This window comes from Gossypium arboreum, chromosome 1 (assembly GCF_025698485.1).
Source record: "Gossypium arboreum isolate Shixiya-1 chromosome 1, ASM2569848v2, whole genome shotgun sequence".
In the NCBI taxonomy this organism is placed as follows: domain Eukaryota; kingdom Viridiplantae; phylum Streptophyta; class Magnoliopsida; order Malvales; family Malvaceae; genus Gossypium; species Gossypium arboreum.
Window position 1 is genome coordinate 22,971,248 of NC_069070.1, and position 11,959 is coordinate 22,983,206.

The 11,959-nt window shown below is 37.1% G+C and overlaps 1 non-coding gene across 1 annotated transcript; it reads left to right on the forward strand.

Moving 5' to 3' along the window:
* Positions 1 to 8,640: 8,640 nt before the first annotated feature.
* Positions 8,641 to 8,751, forward strand: LOC128281368 (small nucleolar RNA R71). The gene has a single exon (XR_008271577.1). It is a non-coding gene; the product is annotated as a small nucleolar RNA R71 (small nucleolar RNA).
* Positions 8,752 to 11,959: the final 3,208 nt, after the last annotated feature.

Sequence of the window (11,959 nt, forward strand, 5' to 3'; positions counted from 1 at the left end):
CAGAGATGATCGAGACAGGTACCCCATGCAACCTCACTATTTCAGAAATATAAAGCTTGGCCAACTTTTGCAGAGAAAAGTCTGTCCTGACCGGAATGAAGTGCGCAGATTTGGTCAATCGATCCACGATGACCCAGATAGAATCCTGCTTAGTGGGTGTTAGAGGCAACCCACTAACGAAGTCCATTGCTACTCACTCGCATTTCCATAATGGTATCTTAACAGGTTGCAGCAAACTCGAAGGTAACTGATGCTCAGCCTTAACCTACTAACAAGTCAAACAGCGAGCAATGAAGTCTGATACGTGATATTCACGATAGGTTTTAAAAATTTATAATTAATCGTTCTTGAAACTAACTATTATCACAATGAAGGCAAGTGTACCTATCGAACAGTAGTATAGCTTTAACAAGATTGGATTGTCGAACCCAAAGGAACCAAGATTACTAGTAATTACTTTCTTTCTATTATCTAGCCTAAAAATTAAGGGATTTGTTTATCTAAATTAATTAACTAAACTAAGAGTGCACAGAGAGAAATTGGGAAAAAGCTTTTGGGAAAATTCGATTGATTAAGACAATACCCAAGAAAAATCCACCTAGACTTCACTTGTTATTTGACTCTGAATCAGACGATTTATTCATTTGACTTGATCCGTAGAAATCCCTAAGTTATATTATTATCTCTCTCGAGACTAATAACGTCTAACCCTAGGTTGATTAATTGAAATCTCTTTCCAATTAACACCTAGTGTTACATTAACTAGATCTATGGATCCCCTTATTAGGTTTCACCATAATCTGATGAAATCTTATCACCCTATCTCTAGGCGTGCAATCAACTCCACTTAATTATGACTAATTTACTCTTAGACAGGGTCTATTCCTCCTCTGAATAAGAGCATTAACTTGAATCAATATCCTGGAATATTAAAATAAGAATTAAGAACACATAATTAAGAACAAGTCAAATATTTATCATACAATTCAGATAATAATAACAAGATTCGTCTTAGGTTTCATTCCCCTTAGGTATTTAGTGGGTTTAGCTCATACTTATGAAAGAAAGTATCTTAAAAGCATAAGTCTTGATGATGAATTTGGCTTCTGAGATGGATCAATCGGCTTTCCTTGAGTAATTCCCTACTTCCTACTCCCCCTCCCCTTCTTAAGTGCCTCTTTAGGTGTTTAAATAGGATTTAGAATGCCTAAGAGCCCTCAAAATTGCCTTTTTCTGCATAGGGTTGTACTTGGGTTTGGCAGGGACACGCCCGTGTACGATTACTCTAGCCCGTGGTCAAGGCTGTTGAATAGGAACGGGCATGTAGTCTACTCGTGTAAGTCGTGCTTTGATCCTGCCAAAGGAACACGGCCGTGTGAGGAAGCCCAGGTCGTGTTGATTTCCCATGTGTGTCCATTTTCTCCGTTTTCAGCCCGTTTCTCACTCTTTTTACTCTTCTATGCTCACCTAAGTATGAAACATGAAATTAAAGGATCAGGAGCATCGAATTCACCAAATCTAAGGAGAAACCATCCATAAATGTGCTAAGCATGGGATAAAAACACGTACAAATTATGGTTTATCAAATAACCCCACACTTAAGCGTTTGTTTGCCCTCAAGCAAAATCCTCAACTCACAATCAAAATAAATTCTTCTCAATTTATAATCCCTATCAATAATATCTTAAAATAATCCATAAGTATTCATACATTGAAAATTCAACTAAAAGTACATCAAAGTTTCAAACATTCCAAGTTGAGCATTTTATCACGAAAACATAGGTGTCTCCCCTTATCTAAGTGATTACCTTTGATCAAAATATCATAGAGTTTAACATCCTCACTATAGATTCACTCAAATCACTCAAGGTGTTTAAGGACATCAATTAAAGCACTCATTAGTCAATATGAAAAGCTATTGCCATAGGCTTGGTTGAAAATCAAATCTCCAGCACTATAAATTGAGCTGATACATCAATCAAAAAGGTCTTTTAAAGGGTTGTAATGTGGCTTTGGTTAGAGGGTGTGGTCATAAGCTGAAAGAAAAGGTTAGAATCGAGATTGAATTGAAAAATTACCTAACTAGAAAAATAAGTAGTCATCAGTTAAATACAAGTAAGCTTCTTCTCAGAATATGGAATTAACACTCAAGCTCAAAAATGATGAATTAATACTAATATGTATTGAAGTACTTTTTTTTTTAAGAACAGGTCAAATACATAGAAGAACAAAACATAGCTAAGTAATTAGTTCAAACCAAATCTCGATAAAAATAGGGATCAAATTAGGGGATTTCAACAATAATGGGTTATGGGTTAATACTGAGGGTAAATCAATTAATGGCTTGTTAGGCTCAAAGGGGTTCACTAAGGGTCAATTATGAAGGTAGGCTTTTGTGGAGTGAATGGGTTAAACCTAAGGGCCTTTATCATCTTGACATATCAAATCAAATGGTATGGTCTTGACATGCATAATCAAGCAAGTTCTAGAATAACAAATCAATACTGACGCACTCATAATAAAAGTGAGCATGAAAGAAATAAAATATGCTCTAAAAGCTCAAGATATCACAAAAATTATGGCTTTTTGATGTTTAAACTTGTGAATTTCAACTCACGATAATACCTAAACTTAGGGAAACAACCTAAAAGTTTATAATTCTTCAAAAATCAACTTATCATGCTTAATTCCCTAATGTCTTAAAGTTTAAACAAACAATGCAAAATGCCTATGTTTTAATTCAAGACATATCAATAAAAATCATAAATTAATTAAAATTCATTCTAATAGTGATATGAGTGGTTCACGTGAGAAAAAGACAAAATTCAGGGATTTCTAATGATGATATGAAAGACCCCCCCCACACTTAAGATGTACATTGCCCTCAATGTCCAAAGATAGATATAGTGAAAAATATAGATAAATAATCATAAGATAGGGAGAGAAAGGAAACTTCTTGAATGATGAATGAACTCCTTGAATTGGAGTTATGGAGAATAATCGGCCAAGGCAATGATGAGAGTGGAGGAGGATACTCCGGTGGTGGTAGAGGTTCATTAGTCCATAAGTCCTTTGTCATTGGAGTTTTTAGCTCCTATTTGATGATGAGCTTTGGAGCTCTTTATGACTGTGATAAAATCAAGAACTCTTTAGAAAATATAATGGAGCATAATTACTCGTAATGAAATAGCCGAAAATAAAAATTGTAAAAACTCAAGATAAAATAGTATTAAAAGGAAATAAAAAGAAATTTCAAAACATAAAGATAAAAATAAAATAAATAATAGGTGTTTAAACAGAAATTGGGGCACACGGCTGTAGGGCACGCCCGTGTGCCTTTATTTCAGCCCGTGCATTTCGTGGTTTTCGAAATTGGGCGCATTGGTGTACAGCCTTGTTGCACGACCGTGTCAATCTTCATTCGCTTCTCCTACACCAGTGTATACAGGCACACGCCCATTTTATTTTGAAAGGCTCGACCACGATCGGTGGGTACGGTTGTGTCACTCGCCCGTGTTACTTTGGTAGGATTTCCCACGGCCATGTCACACGGTCGTGGCAGCTTTATCGGATCTCGTGTTGAGGAAACGTTTTTGCTCTATTTTCACACAACCGTATCGCACGGCCGTGTTGCATCCCATGGTATGTGCACGGCCTACAGCACGCCCGTGTGCCTGGTCGTGTGGTTTTAAAAATCCTGTGTTCAGTGACTCAGTTAGTGAATTAGATGTGAAAAACTATAATTTAAATAAATCATTACTGTTAGTGCTTGGGTTGTGTAACACCCCAAAAATCCCGAAACCTAAAAATCCCGAAATCCTAAACTTTCTTTGTTTTCGATTTTGATAAAAATTGTGTTTTATGTTCCTAGCCATGTGATAATTATAGTAGGTCTTAATTAAGTTTTGAGTTCGAACCTAGGAATAAATGAAATTATAGTTTAATTATTAAAAGAATCAGGGTTGGCAAGTAGGTGGGCTTTTAAATAAAAATAGGGGTTAATAGCATAAAAAAGCCTTGTGGAGGAGTGGCTAAGTGACGCCACTTAGGGAGTAGGGAGGTGGCGTTAGTAGCTAGCAAGGAGATCCAAGGTTCGAATTCTAGCTTAGTATTTTTAGAAGTTTAATTTTGGCCTTCTAGAAGAATGGAAATGGCATGAAGATGGACTCCAAGGGGAGTGTTCAGAAGAGAAAATTAAGGAAAAGATCAAGGGGTTATTAGGGAGAAAAACGAAGAGACGAGAAGGGAGAAGTGATGGAGCCGAATTGGCAATTGGGCATGGAAAATTTAGCTATAAGGGCTATAAATAGGGGCCGAATACAGGGTTGCCAGGCTACTGCCGATTGTTCTTCACCTTGTTTCCAGAAAGCCCTTTCTCCCCGAAATCCCTTTTCTTTTCAAGATCCAAAAAGTCAAAAACCATTTTGTTTTTATTTTTTTTTCTTCATGCTGATTTTTATTATTCTCTACACAATTTTCCTTGTTTCACTTAGTTGATTTCTTCTTCTACTCTTCTTCTTTAATATGTACCAAATAAACATTATTCACCATACTAAGTTTGAAAAGCCGAAAAGTCAAATCTCCCAAGGGTTGAATACTCTTTGACCGAATCTAGTGTAAGTGTTGCTCTTCCAATCAATTTTCTTTGCTAGGTATCGATTATTTTACCTTACTCTTTTAATCAAATTTGGTAGGGAATTAGTATTGGATCTCGGATCTTAGCTTTCTGCCGAATTGCTCTTTAGGTGTTTGCGATTTTGGTAAGTATTCCTCATCCATTGGCTAAGGTTGGTCGAACAGCCGTAGTAAGGTAAGGGGACTTGTGTTGGATACGAGTCACCTATTATTCTAGTTTTAATAGTTACGATTGGTGCAGATCTAGGAGTTGATCATGGTTAGTGAAGGGGTTGTTATACTTATCGCGCAAGATAAGGTTAAGGTGAGATCCTGGCTTTTGGTAAAGTATTCGATAAGTATGTAAGATTAATCTTTGAGTGATATCGATTGTAGGTTTGGGCTAAGGAGATCACATCACGCTTGCTTACCAGGTGTGTACATACACTGTACACACATTATGTATCGGCAAAAGCCGAAATGCCGAAAAGCCAAAATACCGAAAAGTCAAAAGTTTGGCTACTGTAGTCTTGCAAGTGCGCGAACACTCGTGAGGGAGAGACCGATAGGTTGCCTGAGGCCCACAGGCGATTCCGTGGACTTGGGTTGTGATTTGGCCATATGGCCCGGAATGGGCTAAATGGGCCCGATGGGCTATTGGGCCCATAATAGGCAAAAACTGAATGTTGATGCTATGTGATAGGAACTTGTATGTGAGCATGAATATGAATGTGAATGGGCCTAACGGGCCATATAAATGTGATTTGGGCCTAATGGGCCATATACAAGTTATTTGGGCTTAATGGGCCATATGAATATGATTGGGCTTAATGGGCCAGATACAGGTATGTGAAATTGTTTGGGCTTTGTAAGGGGTTTTGGGCCTAGTATATGATATCCACATAAGACTTAATTAATAAATTACGACCGTGGACAAGTTAAAGGGTTAAGGTGTGGCAACGGGTATATGCATGTCTAGGATTGGATCTAGGGAGAGCTTGGTACTTAAGCGGTCTTAATGACTCACATCCTCTTCTCTGGAATCCTACCAGGTGCATAATTTCTGTTCATCTTAGCTCACGGGACTCGTTAATGAGCCAAGGTAAGTGAAAACTGTAATTAAGGGAAAATTACCAAAATGCCCCTAAGGGAAAAAATGACCAAAATACCCCTAGGTGTTGAATGTAAGTTTTATGGATGTGACATGCATACATATGATGTTCTGCTTAGGTTGCATATGGGGTGAGAACTATGGAACGGAGGAAGTATATGAGGATCGTATGGTTGCCTGACAATCGTGGATCCACTGACGGCTTTTAAAGCCCAATATGTAAATGAAGGTAGTTCTGCAACCGGGTTACCATTGGTGTATGGACTGGGTGGGTCGATATTTATATCCCTACATGGTGTGAGGGGGGACAGAGCTGGTGTGTAGTAGATGGATAATTTGGATGGGATTGCATTGCATGTTTGATGATTTCTCTTTGAATGCTTGTTTTTCATCGAGGGTTGTACACACTAAGTTTGTGAAAACTCACCCCCTCTTTTATTTTATTTTTAGGTGATGCTCAGTAGAAGGTTCGATGTTTGAAGGGACTCCGGGTGGCCGGTTAGCAAGATAATTTGGACATGGTTTTTTTCTAAGCATTTAAGTTTTTATTTCTTTTTAAGTGTGTTAAGATCAGATTGTAATAAGGTTTTCATTATGTTTTTATTACTTGAATTATTATTATTTTCATTGTAATTATAAGAAGTTGAACATGGTTTCTTAAACTATAGTATGTCTTTTCTATGTTTCCGTAACTAAATTTTTAAGTGACACGTTTTTATCAAATCTTATGTTTCAAATAAGTGATAGAAGGAGTTTATTTTTAAGATGTTCTTTTATTTTAAGAAAGGCTTTCAATGAAAACACGATTTTCGCTAAAACTCTTTAATGTAACACGTCGGATACGGCTATAACGTCTGGGCTGGGTTTGGGGTGTTACAGTTTGCCTCCCGAGAAGCGCTTATTTATAGTCTAAGCTTGAGTTACCTCTCTGGTGTGTGATCATGGTGGCTCGAGGAGTTTACACTCCTCATCCCTGCTACCAACTTTATCTATATAAGGTTTAAGACGAGTATTGTTTACCTTAAAAGTTTCAAATTTGGGGTGAATTACCTCGACTATACCATATGGGAAAATACTGAGTACCGTGAGAGGAATTTCATCATGAGTTTCAGAAGTGGTAATGCAAGGATTTGTTGCATCTAGTAGTACTTTGTCTCCAACCTTAAGTTGATTTGGTGATGAATTGAGCTCGTCTTGGCTCAGTTTTGATTTATTGATTGTTCTTAGTTTCTGTATCTGCCATTCATCTAGTTCCTTGATTTGTAGCCTTTGTTCTTCATAGATAGGTCCTTTGTTGTTGCTTGAACATGGCTCGTGTAGGTTCCTCGTACTTATTTCCTGCAAAGTAGGTTGCACCACATGGTCAGTTTTAGTAGAATGATTTATACAACCACGTTCAACTTTTGATGTGTTACTCGAATTACGAGATTGAAGGGTGATTGTTTCGTCTCCCACACGAAGTGTGAGTTCACCTATGATAACATCAATTATTGTTCTAATGGTTGCTAAAAAGGGCCTCCTTAGAATTAAAAAAACGTTACTATTCTCCTCTATGTCTAGTACAACGAAATTAACAAGGAATATAAATTTGTCAATTTTAACGAGTACATCTTCAATAATCCCCCTAGGAAATCTGATTGTTTTATCGGCTAATTGAATACTCATCCTAGTTTGTTTGGGTTTCCCAAGACCTAGTTGCTTAAACATTTTGTAAGGCATAACATTGATACTAGCCCCTAAATCAGCCAAAACATTATTTACATTTAGGCTACCAATTAAACAGGGAATTGTAAAACTCCCTGGATCTTTTAATTTTTTGGCCAGCTTATTCTATAGTATGGCTGAGCAAACCATATTTAGCTCCACATACGACACCTCATCCAACTTCTGCTTATTTGTTAAAAGCTCCTTTAAGAATTTGACTACATTTGGCATCTGCGAAAAAGCTTCAATAAACGGTAAGTTAATATGTAACTTCTTTAATAATTCAAGGAATTTACTGAATTGTTCTTCTGTGTGGTCTTTCCTTGTCACGTTTGGGTATGGCACACGAGGTTTGTATTTTTTACTTATCGGTTTTTGGTCATTGTGGTCCACCTCACCCTTACCTTTACTTACCACTGTTTCTTGTCTCGGTTCTAGTTCAGGTGCAACTAACCCTTCCTCATTTTGAATGGTAATTGCATTGATTTGCTCCCTTGGGTTAGATTTAGTGTTACTCGGTAGGCTACCTTATGGTCGTTCAGATATCAATTTAGCGAGTTGACCTATATAAGTTTCGAGCCCTTGGATCGATGCTTGTTTATTTTTAAGTGCTGTCTCGGTATTCTAAAAATGAGTTTCTGACACCGAGGTGAATTTTGTTAGCATCCCCTCAAGGTTCGGCTTTTTCTCTTGTTGGTAGGGTGGTTGTTGGAAGCCTGGAGGTGGTGGTGGTTGCTGATTCCCTTGGCTTCCCCATGAAAAATTTGGGTGATTCCTCCATCTTGCATTGTAAGTATTGCTAGAAGATTATTTTGAGATCGAGGATTATTACCCCTGTAATTTAATTGCTCATTTTCCATGTTGTGGCCATAGGGTGGGTATTCTGGATTGCTCGATCCACCTCCACTTACTTCGCACTACATTACTGGGTGAACCTGTGAAGAACTAAGAAAACCATCAATTTTCTTATTCAAGAGTTCTACCTGATTAGAGAGCATAGTGATCAAATCGATGTTATAAACACCGGCTGCTTTTGTTGGCTTTGTCCTCATGACTTTCCACTGATAATTATTCAATGACATCTCTCTATGAATTCATAAGCATCTTCAAGTGTCTTATTATTGATGGTTCTGCCAGCGGCTGCGTCGATCGTCTGTCGAGTCGAAGGATTCAGGCCATTATGAAACATTTGAACCTATAGCCAAAGTAGTAACCCATGGTGAGAGCACCTTTTGAAAAGGTCCTTGTATCTCTCCCATGCATCGTAGAGTGTTTCTAAATCCATCTGCACAAAAGAAGAGATACCATTAGGTAATTTGGTTGTTTTAGCCGGCGGAAAATATTTTAATAAAAATCTTTCGGTCATTTGTTCCCAAATAGTGATTGACCCTAGTGGTAATGAGTTCAACCATTGTTTAGCCTTATTTCTCAACGAAAAGGGAAACAACCGAAGGCGAATGGCATCATCAGAAATGCCATTGATTTTAAAAGTGTCGCAAAACTCTATAAAATTTGCCAAGTGAGCGTTGGGATCCTCGTCCTGCAAACCATCAAACTGAACAAACTGTTGGATCATTTGAACGGTGTTAGGTTTCAGTTCAAAATTATTTGCAGCAACAGTAGGCCTAACTATGCTCGATTTAGTTCTTGTTGAAGAAGGTTTATTATAATCATATATAGTAGGCGGAGCAGGATTCTGATTAGCAGCAATCGCAGGAGGTAGTGGATTTTCTTGGTTTTCAAGCATCTCCTCGGTTGTGGTTGAAATATCGTCCTCTTGCTCTTCCTCTGTGTATCTTAAGCTTAGCTTTATTTCTCTTTGGTTTCTGCGAACTGTGCGGTAGATCTCACTATCAAATGGTAAAGGTCCTGATGGGTTTTTTTCTGGTCATAAACTAGAAAAACCTGTCAGAAGAGAATAAATGAAGAATTAGAAAAGAAAATAAAATTTTAAATTGCAAATAAAGTAGAATGGCTAAAGTAATAAAAATTGAGTGTTCCTAATATCCTAGTTCCCCGGCAACGGTGCCAAAAACTTGTTACGTGATATTCGTGACAGGTTTTAAAAATGTATAATTAATCGTTGTTGAAACTAACTATTCTCACGATGAAGGCAAGTGTACCTATCAAACAATAGTATTTCTTTAGCAAGACTGGATTGTCAAACCCAAAGGAACCAAGATTACTAGTAATTACTTTCTTTCTATTATCTAGACTAAAAATTAAGGGATTTGTTTATCTAAATTAATTAACTAAACTAAGAGTGCACAGAGAGAAATTGGGGAAAAGCTTTTGGGAAAATTAGATTGATTAAGACAATACCCAAGGAAAAATCCACCTAGACTTCACTTATTATTTGACCTTGAATCAGACGATTTATTCATTTGACTTGATCTGTAGAAATCCCTAAGTTATATTGTTATCTCTCTCGAGAATAATAACTATCTCGAGACTAATAACGTCTAACCCTAGGTTGATTAATTGAAATCTCTTTCTAATTAACACCTAGTGTTGCATTAACTCGATCTATAGATCCCCTTATTAGGTTTCACCCTAATCCGGTAAGATCTTATCACCGTATCTCTAGGCGTGCAATCAAATCCGTTTAATTATGACAAATTTACTCTTAGACAGGGTCTATTCCTTCTCTGAATAAGAGCATTAACTTTAATCAATATCCTGGAATATTAAAATAAGAATTAAGAACACATAATTAAGAACAGGTCAAATATTTATCATACAATTTAGATAATAATAACAAGATTCGTCTTAGGTTTCATTCCCCTTAGGTATTTAGGGGGTTTAGTTCATACTTATGAAAGAAAACATCTCAAAAGCATAAAGATAACAAAACATAAGAAAACCCAAAACTCCTGAAGGAACTTGAAGGGAGATCTTCAGTCTTAATGATGAATCTGGCTTTTGAGATGGATCAATCGACTTTCCTTGAATAATTCCCTGCTTCCTACTCCGCGTCTCCTTCCTAAGTGCCTCCTTAAGTGTTTAAATAGGCTTTAGAATGCCTAAGATTCCTCAAAATTGGCCTTTTCTGAATAGGGTTATACTTGGGCTCAGCAGGGACACGCCCGTGTGCGATTACTCCAGCCCGTGGTCAAGGCTGTTGAATAGGCACGGGCATTGTAGTCTACCTGTGTAAGTCGTGCTTTGATCCTACCAAAGGGACATGGTCGTGTGACACACCCTGTAACACCCCGTACCCGAGACCATTGCCGGAGTCGAACACGAGGAGTTAACAGACTTAATTCCCTTATTTTTACAGTCCATTTTAAAAATTTCCAGACTAGCTGGCTAACTGCGTCACTGTCACCTTAAAAATCATATCTTGAGTTCCAAAACTCGAAAATCAGTTTCGTAAATTTTCCCTGAAACTAGACTTATATTTTCATCTAAAAATTTTTTTCTAGAATTTTTGGTCAGGCCAATTAGTACAGTTTATTAGTTAAAGTCTCCCCTGTTTCAGGGTTCGACTGCTCTGACCTTCATGCATTACGACTTATATATCTCCATGTACAGGGCTTAAATACTTATGCCGTTTGTTTCTAAAGAAACTAGACTTAAAAAGGAATCTATAAATATATGGCATGACTTCTAACTATCTCTGGGTAATTTATAATGAATTTCCTAAGTCCGAACAGGGAATCCAGAAACCACTCTGGCCCTGTTTCACGAAAACTTTAAAATCTCATAAAATACTGTTCATATGATTGTTTCATTACTTCCCTATGAAAATAGATTCATCAAGGTTCATTTACATAATTTATTCACTATTTAATTATATTCTTACTATTTTTAGTGATTTTTCAAATCCACACCACTGCTGCTGTCAGCATCTGTTTTTAAGGTAAACCTTACCTTTTTAATGGTTTTCCATGAATCAACTAGAGTTTGTCATACATAGCATCAAAATAATCATAATTAACCATTCCCAATGGCTAATCGTTACCAAACCTTTCCATACCTCTCAATGAATAACATACAAGACGATTATAATGCTATGCTCAAAGTGTATATAAGCCATTTTCGCATGGCTATCCAAATTTATACAAAACCAAAGGGTACATGACCAACAACAAAAAGGGTAGTCCTTTACATGCCATTTTCAGAGTTCAACCAAAAGTGTACCAAAAGGGCTTTGATAGTGTGGACGACTTCAACCCGACAATCCCGAGTCCGATAGTGACGAACCAAAATCTATAAAAGAGATTCAAAGAACGGAGTAAGCATTTAATGCTTAGTAAGTTTTGAGCAATAAAATTAGGCACAATCAAGTATAGCATTCATATAACTAAGCGGATAACTTCATATACACATATTCTCAAAAATCAGTCCTACTTCACATTTCCAACCCTTATATTCATACATAAGGGATCAACTTACCCAAAGGCCCGAAACCTCACTAATCGACTAAGCGGATAATATTTAAACGAAATCACTACTCCAATGCATAAACGAAACGTACCTTATCGTTGGGATTTTACGAGCGTATTAATTGAAATTATTACAGCAAGA